The sequence below is a fragment of the Aphelocoma coerulescens genome, chromosome 4 (genome assembly GCF_041296385.1).
Source record: "Aphelocoma coerulescens isolate FSJ_1873_10779 chromosome 4, UR_Acoe_1.0, whole genome shotgun sequence".
In the NCBI taxonomy this organism is placed as follows: domain Eukaryota; kingdom Metazoa; phylum Chordata; class Aves; order Passeriformes; family Corvidae; genus Aphelocoma; species Aphelocoma coerulescens.
In genome coordinates, this window is record NC_091017.1 from 8,518,711 (window position 1) to 8,532,013 (window position 13,303).

At 37.5% G+C, this 13,303-nt stretch overlaps 1 long non-coding RNA gene across 1 annotated transcript; it reads right to left on the reverse strand.

The window, feature by feature from the left end:
• Positions 1-2,168: 2,168 nt before the first annotated feature.
• On the reverse strand, positions 2,169-12,568 carry LOC138109385 (uncharacterized). Its single transcript, XR_011150441.1, has 4 exons — positions 11,323-12,568; positions 6,248-6,386; positions 5,392-5,474; positions 2,169-3,093 (listed from the first exon to the last, which is right to left on the reverse strand). It is a non-coding gene; the product is annotated as an uncharacterized lncRNA (long non-coding RNA).
• Between the last annotated feature and the right edge of the window lie 735 nt (positions 12,569-13,303).

Here is a 13,303-nt window from a genome sequence, read left to right on the forward strand (position 1 = left end):
CTTTTCAGTCTCTAGTATATAAGGCATATCTATTTGCAATTTTGAAATAAGGACTGGATATAAAAATTGCCAATATAAGACACTACTTTGGGTGTATTTTAAAGTAACTTGAAGCTTGTTTCTTTTACTGCTTTACTTCCCCTGCAAAATTATCAGCATACAAAACATGAGAGACCTCTGAATCCCTGAGGTCTGGTGAGGTCATAAGACTGGGGAGAGTTGGAACTGCCAAAGCTGTTTCCATAGAGTAGGTGAAATGTTGATCACAAATTAGATATACCAGCTGAAATGTGCAAACATAATGTGGGGTTTAAATGAAAGAATCCTTACTGCGTCTACTAAATCCCTTCCCTGTCCTAAATATATTGCTTTCTTGGAAAACATTTCCCCTTTCACATCAGTGATTCTGTTGCCAGGTTCTATCTGCTAATCATCTACAATTCAATTTTGGGGTATATGTTCAGCTGCTTAAATTCTCTTCTCAGCAGACATGCACTGGGTTTTGTTTTCTAGCAAAAATTAGAAAAAGTGTTTGAGAGGTACTGAAAAAGAATGGAAACATAGCTGTTAGCACTTTTAAATGTTCCCCTCTAACCACATAACTGGAAGAGCATCCATTTAACCAAATGCTACTCCCAAGTCAGCAGTCAGACCTGTGCTCCACGTGACTCTTCTATTACTTGCAGATTGTTATTTGCTCTAAATACCAATCTAAATTCCTGCAGCTCTGTTTTATTATGATATTATCAATTGCGGATTTTTTGTTCCTTTGGTGCTTTTAGTAGAGGATAAATGACTCATTTGATAAGAGTTAAATGCAGGAAGGTAAAGCCAGGTCATAATATCGTGCTAGAAATGTGTGTGCAGCACATGACATAAGCTTCAGCACAGCGGGGGTTTAGGCTTTATTGACAAGCCTGAAAACATTATCTCATAAATTCATTGCATATAATTCCTGAGAAATCAAGGATTTTGAGCATTTTTATGTATTTTTTAAATGAAATATGCATATTACAGATTGAAAATAATGAATGTTATGATTGGGAGAAATGTACCACTTATATGTACTCAAAGCCTTCAACTAAACCCTTTCATTAAAGAAGAATCATTTTAGGCTAAATATTAAGGAAGTGGAGTCTCCTTTAGGTAGAAATCTCCTGTTTGTGCTTTCTGGTAGCAATAAAACTTACATTGCCATTTGTTTGAATATGAAATACATTTAAACAGAACATAAATGCATAGTGAAGCCCACCTGAGACCACAGCAACTCAGTTTAAGGATGTAGAATGATAGAAGCCGGGCTTTAGCGCAATATGTCCATGTTCAACATTTGCTTATATAATTTTACAAAGTCCAAGTTTGCAAAGAGACAAAGGCAAATCTCAGCCCTCATCTGACTCCCCACTGGATCCAAGGCCAAGCAACACGACAACCCTCTTGGAATAACCTTGGCTAACTCACTTTGAGTCTTCTGAATTCCCACAGTACAACACCATCTGTGTCTTCCCATTGCTGACATCGCTACAAGATCTCCCTAAAAAGAACAGTACACCCAGGACCTGCCCATCCACCCCTCAGGTAAGTCTGCTCTGAGGCCTTTGCAAAGAGGCAGCAGAAGCTCAGCCTTTCCTCTTTTCCATATTTCAGAGCTCTCCCAAAAGCGGTGATCTTGGATCTCTGCTCAATTAGTTTGAATTACAGGAGATGATTCCGTCTGCCAAGTATTGAACTGTGCAATGTAGGCATGAACATTCAAGCTACTCGGCTGAATGCCCTTTACAGTAACCTTAATTCATCTTACACTAAATTAGGACATCTAATTCACTGCCACCAAATCACCAACCAGCTCAGAGGACAGTGAGGCAAAGAACATATTTAATTTTCTAATAAGCTCTACTGTTTACCTGTTCTGTCTGTGAATTGCTATGTGTTTCCGTATAACATTATTCCTTGTTCAGTAATACAGTATCCCCTTATGTCTTTATTCTCTGTCCACCATAGAAATCTTTCAATAGCAATATGATTCTTTGGCTGATATTAGCAAAGAATGAACATTGCCAATGTCCACTCTCATTTTCATTAAATGATCTATGCCTTTTTATAAATCCTATTCTTCATAAGTCCTTGTGTAATGGCGAGCAATAGGTTTCTTAATTTTTCATTCAATATAGCTTTCATTTATATTTTATTCATTTAAATTGTCCTTGTCTATAGGGAACATGCTACAGCCACATAATAGATTTCAAGGGTCTATTGTTTCTGCACTGAGCATCAGGATAAAGGACTAGAAGTTATAATAAGGATAAAGGACTAGAAAAGACAGTTATACTTGAAGAACTTACTGTGCACATTTAGACACACTTTTCTGAGAGCCTCTTTTCCTCCATAGAGTGGACTCACTATTGGAAGAGACCTGGGTTCAAATGGCAGTTAAGTACATTTGATTGCCTGTAAATCTGGGATAGTTGTACTGCCTTATTTCTTCAGATGAGGACCGTAACATTTTATTCAATATTAAATAATTTGAAATGTGTTCTTAGCTGAAAAAAATAAGCATAGACTTCAATTCTCTGGTTCCAAGAAGAGTGAAATTGTATTTCAAAAGGCAAACCTCAAAACATGAAAGGTCTGTGAAGAAAGTCAAATGGAACTCAAATTTTACCATGCTATCTTTGTTCTGAGGAATACTAGTCTAAGTCTCCAAGATTAACTAATGTAGGATATATCTCTATGATGAAAGTGTCCAAAATTGCCAGGAAGAATCTCCAAACAGGTGCTGCTGAACAAGAAGCCAGTTCAAAAAGTGGTAAACACGTAACACAACTCTGTCAGACTGCAACTCTAAGGGACATAATGCCTGAAATCAATTATTCAACCCATTTATTCACAGCTCTCTACTATGGAATGACCTAAAAAAGACTGGATGCAGTCAATAGCATGCAGTGCCAGAACAATTGCATCCAACTAAAACTGGAGCTTTTCTGCATTTCTATTATGTTCCACAGTCTTCAAGTTCTTCTGTACTGAAGGCAGCTACTTCTGCTTGATTTTTTTCTTTGTCCATTGGAGTAACATGTGATGACCCATAAAATTCTGCAAAATATCACTGATGTCAGTGGTTAAAGTGCAAGCAAATATTAATATTAAAAATTCAATCTATAAAATATCTGTTTTAATTAGTACATTTGACATACTAAAAATCAACACTTGAGTAGTAAAAAGATTCTGCAGTTTAGGCTACACTCCACATGAATGATCATTTCAAAACTAAGAGATGCAAATTTAATCAATAGATTTAAAACTTTACATCACTTGAGGTACTCAAATTACTTTAATCAGCCTAGTAAAGTAAAAGCAGCATTTAATTGTTGTTCCTACCCCCTCTTTGAAAGACAATCCCAGCTTCAGGCTGAAATTTGCTCAGAATTAGCTAGATTATCTGCAGCTTTTGCTCTTCCTTCTTATTCTTGACAATTAAAGGTGTATTATAATGTCAGGAAAACAAATAGGTTAAAATCCCAGATATCATTTCATCGTTTAAGAAACTTGTGCTGAGTTAATGGATTTAAAAAAATAATATGGGTAAAGTGTCATTTTCTCATTGTAATACATTTAACAAAGCTGAAGTATTTTGTTGCTGATGAGATATCAACCTTTATATTTAAATCAACCTTTAAATTTGTGTGCTTATTTTCCAGAATTATTTTTAAAATTGCTTGTTTTGTGAAACAGGCAGTATAAATCTCTCATGTTTTGGTAACTTATAGTATTAACCACAAATTGTCAAAAGTTAAAATCCCTTCTTTGTTTCCCTCCCAATTTTTAATTTTACAACCTACATGTTAACAATGTTGTCACACCCATCTGTTAAAATATATGCAAGACACCTTGAAACACAAGTCACACTGAATTTTAGCCCTGAAATACATTTCATTTTTCCAGAATGTTCTTCAACAACTTGTTGAATGTACTTCTGAAAAAGGGCAAGAAAGACTGAAGACCTAATTTTACATTTTTACATGAAAAGTCACACTGACATTGATAGAACTACTCACTTGATGACTTTTAACATCTGGAATTAGTATAGTTTTTTTCACTGTATTTTCTAGAATTATAACTGTACAGTAATAATTACACATGCAGTTGAACGTAACTTAAAAATTCTTCAGCTCAATACATAGCCTGGAGATTTTCAGGCTAAATCTTTTGACAGCATGCATAAAGCCTGTATTTCCTTTGAAATGGACAGGTGGAATTATAACAGAGAAGAATATGAAAATTTTATTCTTTTTCCTTAAAGTTGTCTGTGGTAAATGCTGCGTGAGAAAGCCCCACGCTTTCAAATGGAGCAGAATAACTTCTTCTTCATAAATTCTGGTATGCCACTACCCAGCTATTTAGCCTGCAATAGTATTGTATTTATATGAAGAAACTTTTCGACAACATATTTAAATTGTTATTCACACAGTTTTCCCGTGAGCCACTAGAATTACATAAATAATTATAACCTGGGGTTACTAGTGGCTTGTCTGCAGTAAAAAGTCAGCTTCTGAGTCATGGACAACAGGGTACTTACACCAGCATGATGTGAACTGGGTCAGCAATCTTTCCACAAATTTCAAGGACAAAAATCATATGACACACACTTAAGGAAAAAACCCCCGGGCATTGCAACAGAATCACTCTTGTATTCTCTGATACCAGATGAGTCACTCCAGCAGGAGTTTCCAGGGCAAAATATTTTTGGACATGAGAGGAAAGCAGAGAATATATTTCATGTTGTACACAGGCTATTGCACTGTCTCAGCACTGTGACATCCTAGAAGATGTGAGCTAAAACCAGCCACAGATTTCTGACACTGGTCTTCAGCAAGCAAACAATGCTAGTTACTCTGTGGTGCTGTGAGGACACTCAGTAACATATTCAGCAGTACACGTCTCAGTGTAAGATGGACTATCAGTATAAACTTACAGGTTGCTGTGAAGGTTATGTCCTTCCTGTGGACACAAACCCAGATAGGATTCTGAATGAAATATTAAGTTATTCCCTCAAATCCACATATGGGGGTTATCAGTTGTTAGGTGGGAAAAAATAAAACCCATAACAGCATATTAGAACTTTACCATGCATCACCAGCCCCTCATTTAATAAATGGTGCTAGCGTGACTAAAGAAAGATCTAGCAAGGAGCTTTTGAAGGAAAGGCTGGGCCTGCAACTAGAAAGTGGGCAGCAGCTACTTTTTCCTATGCAGTAAGCTCAGGTTTTTCTTCTTTTGCTACCAAATGGGAACTATGTCCCATACAATCTTTTGACATCCTTTGACAAGGGTGACAAAGCACTGCTCAAGGGCTGGTGTGAAACCCACCCCCTTCTCTTTTCTTCCACTTACAGATGTTATGTAGAGTGCTTGCACACGCAGGTCTTGTCACCCATGTTCCGAGAGGGCCACAAGAGAAGAAAATCTGAAGAAAGCTGAAAGAAAAGCACAGAGCGAGCTAAATTTTCAATTTGATTCAAGTGCATTCTGTCAAGATCTTATTCTTCACCTATGATCGTGAACTGCTCTTGGCAACTCCAAGTCACAGCCCAACTCTTGCAATGTTTGGTATGACTTGCAGTACAAATTTTAATTGTTTTTAAGATTGGAAATGATCATCAATCAGGCTAGCATACATTTTCTTTTGTTATCCTTTTGGATAGAGTGCTTCCCTGTGAAACACTTTTGCCTGAGCTTCATAGGCATTGTGTAAGAAATAAGAAACTTTGAGATTGTCATATTTCCAAATTGTCATGTAATTCAAAAGGACCATTGTTCTTTCCAGAAATTTAATGTATTATTTGCTGTGTAAAAATCTATACTGCTTGTATTTTCTTATAGTTTCTAACTTGTATGCAATAGTTAAAATTAGGCAACATTCAATATTTTATTTACTAGTAGAAAGATAATTTAATACTCTGAACCGTTGTGTTCAGGAATCCATATATTGTCTGAAACAGTCAAGTTATGGGCTTTTCGCTGATTTTACAGACACTAAAATGTCAGTTATTTATTTACTTTACTAGATAATGTATGAGCAATCAGTTATCCTCTGACCTCAGATCCCCCGGGCACTTCCCATCTGTCAGACATTTCTGTAACTACATGTTCTTTCCCAACATCAGACTAATGCACTAGGCTTGTACAATCCCTTACAATGAAAAAGCTGAAACAAAAACAAGAAAGGTGTCACATCCAAAAAACTAACCTTTGTTTTCCCCATTCGTCTGCAAAACTCCAGGGAGTCATTGTTTTTACTGTGTGTTTGAGCTTCATAATGTTATACATCTGTAAGACCATCAGGTTGTTTTTTCCTTTGGTGAGACTGAAAGCTTGAACTCTGTTCACTAAGGCAAAAAAAAATCTTTTCAATGAGGCAGGACCTCAAGGGACCTCCTGTGATTCTGTGGCAGACCCATCAAAAACATGATCCCTAAGGGTTGTTTATTTTCCTCTCATTAATTCTTTGAGAAGGTAATTTTAATGAAATACAGAGTAATTGGACCTCTTTAAATAGTTAAACGGGGAGCTTCCTGGAAATATTTTCCCTGTGTATTTACACAGGAACATTTAAAGTGTAAATATGGTCCCAGGGTAGTTTTCTCACATTGTAATGGATTTAATACAGTGGTTCAGATTCAGAGTTGACATAAGTGTTCTGCAAATATAGTGCCATTAAAGTCAATGAGGCTAAGTCAATTTACACCAGTTAAGGGTATGACAGTGTGTACAGAAGATTTTTTTGGCATAATCATCCTGGGTTTGATAGCTTCATGGGCTGAGGGAGCTTTTAATATGATTGTGGGGCTTCCGGTAAAAAGGAGTTCTTTTGACATACAGAGGAAACGTGTGGGGAAAAGGAGAAGAAAAAGTTAAAAAGTCTGGTTATGATACAATATTGAAACATCTGCAGTATAAGAAAACTGTATTGGTAGATGCCTTCATTTTCCGATGGGTGGGCAAGTGACTTGGACTGCCTCAGCTGTTAGAGAGGTACACTGATATGTTCTGTATTTCTATCTCGCCACAACCCATTAAAAGAAGCGCGTATCTCATTCAATCCCACAGATCTAAAGGTCTCTCCCACGTGCTGTAAAGCAACAGCACACCACCCTGGGAAGAAATCACTATGATAGCCACCTGAGGGCATGCTAGGAAAAGAAGAAATTTGAGTCTTGTATACAAGTGTGGCTTTGACTCACCCAAACCCAGGAAAACTTCTAGGAACTATATCTTTTACTGTATTTATTTGGTTCATTGTTTTCCCACAGATTATTTGCCTTTCATCTTTGTGATTCACTAGTGGGGAGCTAAGAGCATCTGAGGCATGGGCCTGAAAGGAAACATATTGGGCCAGTAAAAACAAGTTTGCTCCTCATTTGTGCAATACATCCTTCTGCTTTGGGAAACAGTTCTCTGCAAGCAGAAAACATGAACAAAAAAGTAAAATCGTCCCTTTTCCAGTTATTCTAAACAGTTTAATGTTTTCTTTATTGTTATTTTTTTCACTACTCTTCTCTAACTCCCTCCTCTAATCCCCATCTCTGCAGAATATTTGCCCTTATTACAAGGGCCCAACACCCAACAGGTACTTTTTAAATATATACAGGTTACATATTCAGCCTCGTTTTCTGATTTATTTCCTCATGATATTTACTTTTCCTAGTCTGGTTGTTGTGGCCTTTATTGCTAAAGTTACCTGACAAGCTTCCCCATCACCACCTGGCTTTTAATATAAAAATATTGGAAGAATACAACAAATGAAAGATAATGTTACTTATTAACAACTTTTATCCCATTACTGAAACAAATACCTATTTTTATTCACTAAAGGCTTTCTTGGTACTTTAAAAAATTTCAAAATATGTTTTGGAAAATTCAGGTTACTTTTTTTTTGTTACTCGTTATAAAGTAAAAAAAAATCTAGAAACTATTTCTATGTGGTTCTGAACATATTTTGTCAAACTGTGCTGGGAAAGGTAGTGGCACGTATTTGGTATAAAGTATAGCACTACATACTCATTCCTTCAGGATAATTTTTGAGCCTTTTCTGAATTTTACAACAGCCTAGGAAGACTTCATGGAGGCAATTGCATTTTCCTTTTGGGAGAATGGGAAATATTTTTAGTGTTAAACACAAAAGGAAGGAAATCAAAACCCTACTTGCAGCATTAATTAAAAAAGAGAATCATCCAAGATTTGTTCATTTCCTTTGGTAGACTCAAATTACAGTGTTACAAATAGATTTTGAAAGTGTGGAGTTTTGACTTGAAAAAATAATAGCACATAACAGCCTTATCTGATGCGTGGAAGAGATGTAAACCAAATGAGCGGGAGCACCATAATTAGTAAAAAATACCAGAAAAGGAGTTCTGATGTGGTTATATTGTGAGAAATAATGGACCTGCTTGCAGAGAGAATATTCCACTTGATATATATATATACTTTTTAAGTTTACTAGTGGGAAAGTTATGTCAGGCACATGCACAAGCTTTAGTCTGTATTTTTCAACACGTCATTTAAAGCACAGGCTGGTAAATACCTACTCAGGTTTTACTCATTGCTCCAAGAGGCAACTGCATTTCCCTTAATATGCTTGGATAATAAAACAGTTGGTGGTAATTATCTTAATGATTTCAGCATGAAGATTAGTAACCCTTGTAATTTTTATCCTTGCTAGTATAAACCAATTTACAAGGGCTCAAAGTACCTGTTAAACTGCCAAAGTAGTGTACACATTTTCAGCACTCAAATTAACCTCTGAGTTTAGAACAGCAATACTTTTTTTATACAAAAGTGATGCCTCTCTACTTTTTAAGTAGGAAGCATTAGTAATTGATATACTAGTTGGGAACAGAGATTGGATTTAAAGCACTTTTTCCAGAAGGAATGAGGAAATGCTACTCTTCAAAATGAAATTTGGATATAAATGACCCAAGAAGAAAACACCTTCATTTTACTGTTTTTTTAGAGTTTTCATACATTGGAATTATCATCAAGACTGTAGCAATACATTATGTGTGTTTTGTATAGACTGTATAAAACCCACAATAATACTATATATTATATATATATAGAGAGAGAGAGATATTATCGAAGTCAGTGAAGACCCTCAAATTAACACAGTTCAAAGGCACATGACTGGATGCATGTTGCAGCCCCTCTTTATTCTGTAAGTCAGTTCAATAAATTCTGCTTCAGTGTGAGGTTAAGTAACCCCCTAACCTAAACACACAAACACATTCTGCAGTTACACCAAGAGCCACTTGCGTAGTCCTAATCTGTCTGTAAAAATTCCATTAAGGAATTGCTCTCCCACGTGTGATAGGTGAAATACAATACATCTTTGTACAGATGAAGACTGAAAAGCAGTCAAACACTGTTTTTAAAAGACTGGTAGATAATACTTGTCCAGTAGTTCAATTTACTGTTGAACCTGTGTACTTTTTAATTACAAACAAATAGTTTGTCCATGTCTCTTATCTAGAAACTCCTTTAATTAAGTATGGAAACACTGTTCCAGTCTATGATTTTCCAGCAAGAATCAGGGAGTAGACTAACAAGAATTCTCTAACTGGAAAGGAAAGATAGAGTGAACATTTAGATTTTCACCCACAATCAGATGCAAGGATGATAGAAGCTTATCTGACAAGTTTACTTATCTTTACCTTAGCTTGCCTTTGCATCCAAGACACACACTTGATTTGTCAGAAGCAAGGGCATTATTTTCTTTTTGTAAAAATTAATTTTCCTTTCAGTATCTCAAAGATGAGATTATCAGTCAACAAATATACTTTTCATTTTTTCATTTGTTTCTGTTGTTTTCAGTCCTATCAACACTGACTATTAAAGTTCTTAGAGTAACCACACAAATTTGTCTACAAAATGCTTTTCAGCAACTTTGCATTTTTTCTTTTTCATTTCTGGCTTTATTTAGTTTTTACCATTTTCATTTTTTCTATAATGTAACTTTTATTCATTATTCATGACATAAAAACAAAATGTGGGAACCTCTCCTCTTCTTTCTACATTCTTTATTTCAATGTGCAATTTTTGACAACTGTCTGCTTAGAGTAGACTTTGCCTCCCTCTCCTATTCATCCCTGTCATAACAAAAATATTAATAGAAACAATTTCTTCCAGGAAAATAGAAAGTTAATAGATAAATGAAAGCTTGACTTATTTTTTCATTAAAGTCCTGGTGTAGTCTAACGACCTGTGTTGTATTTATTTATGTGTTCACATGAATTTATTAAAAAATTAAAAGGTAAAGCTCCAACACCAAACACTGGATTTCACAGAAGGATTCAGAATATAGCTAACATTTACAAATTACCCTAGGGCTTTCGCAAATGGCAAGTAGCATGTCAGATGAAAATCTCTGTGTGCAACACATGTAGTGCAAGAGGAGGCACTTCAGCAACAATTAAAGGGGAGAAATGACAGCAAGCTTATGTAAATGAGAACAAAATGAGATTGAAAACACCTGCAGTGACAACACCATGAGGGGTAAAAGATGTTGCATGTGGATAAGGGGGAGGTAGGGCAGAAACACTAAACCACAGGCATTCAGTGGAGAACATGGGGAGTTTCTTAGGAGTAAAGTTTTAAAAAGCCAGTAACACCAAATTACTTATTATTAATCACTATTATTTGGATTGTTATTATATTTTACAATGTTTCAGTTAAATTGTTCTTATCTCAACCCATGAATTTTACTTTTTTTTATGACTCTTCTTCCATCCCACAGGGCCAGTGAGGGAGTGGGCAAGTGGCTACATGGACTCTGTTGCCAGCTGGGGTTAAACCATAGCACTGTCACAGCCAAAGCCAGGTGAAGCCCCAGCCTGTTGTTCCTCACAGCCCACAGGAGCCACAGGTGTCCCACGGCAGGGATGACTGGGGCAGGTGCACCTTCCCTGACCCTGAGGTCCCCCGCCAGTGCCTTTCCCGGGACACACAGCTTCAGCAAGTACCCACTGTCAACTTTTTCCCTTCGCCCTCAGCCTTCAAGGAAGGATAACCACAAGAAGAAACACAAAGCTGAAGAGCCCTTCTTTTGTAGGAGTCTTCCCTTGCACAACTGTAATGATCCAGTTTTTAGGTTCTTAGAAATGCTTCTGCCTGAATTAAGGTGCAAAGGAGACCATATGCCAGTGATAATAGTAAGGGTTTTACTTGATGGTAAATATGAGAGAGAGAGAGAAAGAAAGAAAGAAGTAGAAAAATAGGGGGGGGGGGGGGGGGACAGAAAGAGTGACAGGGACAGGATAAGGAAAACACCACCACTCCATGGATGCCGATGATATTCGTTGATCCTCTCCAGCTGGTCGTCTTGGTGGTGAAGATCCCCCCAAAAAGCATAGAATCCAATGGCGTCGAGCAAGGAGGCGATGCCCAGGCATGTCCCCCTGGGGGAGGCGGGCAGTCCCTCACAGCACACTCGGGATCTGCCGCAGCCGGTGGTGCAGAGCCTCCGGGGAGCCCCTCGGGGGTTGTGACTCCGCCTCAGCTCTCACGGGAAAGTCCCGCGGATGTGGCCTGGGGGGTGGGCGTTCCACAGCTGGGCCGGTTTGTGCGATAGAGGATGGGTGTTCACTGCCTCTGACCAGAGGTTACACTGCGCACCTGAAACCTCCTCCTCCTGCCCCCTCGGCTGGGGGGAGTCTGTGTAAACCTGGCTTCTGTGAGCTGTGCTCTCCCCCCAGCCCAAATTCAGCTGGGGATGATTCTCAGCGCAGCTTTGGCCTTTTGTGGATGCATGCCTTTCCCACAGCCTGAGATGATTGAACAATAGGTTTCCCTTTATCTAATCAGCAGTTTGACTTTCAGTCCAAAGTCTGAGTCTTCAGACAGGCGTATTCGGTTGCAGCTTCTTTGTCATGAACAAAACTTTCAATGCTTGAGGCAAGAACTGTTTTCAGTCTCTGACAACAACCAGTTGGAAATTCTCAGGGATTTGATTTGTCACTGCTTTGCTGGGTGGCTCTGGCAGCTGCATGCCAATGATGCAACACGATCAACATGGTGTTCTAATGATTTTGGCTGGAACGACCTTCAGCGTTTCTGTAGTGTTATATTCTTAGTTTATATTCTCTACTCGAGGCTCACACATCTTCCCATAGATGCCACAGAACTCTGGCAGCTTGCACACTGCTGTTACCTGATTGTGACCCCAGGTCCCTCTCCAAGCAGTGTTCCCAGGATATCATATCACACATTGCAGGTCTTTGTCCTCAACCTTGCAAAATTGCATTTGGCCATTTCAAAAAATTTGCATTATTTCCAAAAGAAACACCTTAGAAAGCAAATTAGAGCTATGTATATATGAGCTATCTTCATAATTAATTACTGTTCAATCAGCATTAGTGTAATTTACATATTTTCTCATTAATAAGTCCATCTATTTTCTTCCAGATCTTTTGCTATGCATCTAATAACACTGAAAAAAGTTGGTAAGGATTCTCATTAGAAATATCCACAGCAGATGATGATATAGTATTAGATAAAGTACTTTTTGGCACCTACTACTTGAGCAGCATGACTGAGCACTTTAGTCTTTTAAGGTTGTTTCCATTAACCCTGTGGCCAGCTTCTAAGAGGTGCTGAATTGAAGAGAAAAACCCTCAGATATAAGTATCTCTCTAATAATTAGGATACCTGAATGGCTAAGAGAAAACCTAAGAGACTTTGCAAATTAGGTTTTATACTTGGAAGCTGATGCTAATTGGTGGATCTTAGTGAAAAAAAAATTATTAAATTGATGAGCAACAATCAAATGGGGATGATGCTATCAGAGTAAACTTTTAAGGAACATAAGCTTCATACAGGTTTCAGAAAAGCTGAGATAGAATTAAATTGTCTTCTCTTGCAGCTCTTGTTTCTGAGAAAGAGGAAAAAGGTTGCAGATAAATAAAGAGAGTATCAAGAAAGATGAATTTGCTGTAGCCATTTAAAAAGATTTGATAAGAAAGCTGGATAAACCCTCAATTTCCTGTGTCCTTCTTCTTTTGAGAAAATACCACTGAATACTAAGCCTAAAGCACTGAGATGGCCTAATTTGTAATTAATGGTTATTGGAGGCATAAAATAGACACTTCAGTTTTACAGGACATGCCAGGGTAGAAATGTAACCAAATATGAGTCCTACTAAGAGACTAATCAAAATCCTAATTTCTGGAGGCTTGTGTAGTGCTGTTAAACACAATTTTTAAGTGGATGCCAGTCGCTTTATTAACCTTTCAGTTATGCTGCACCAAGAAGT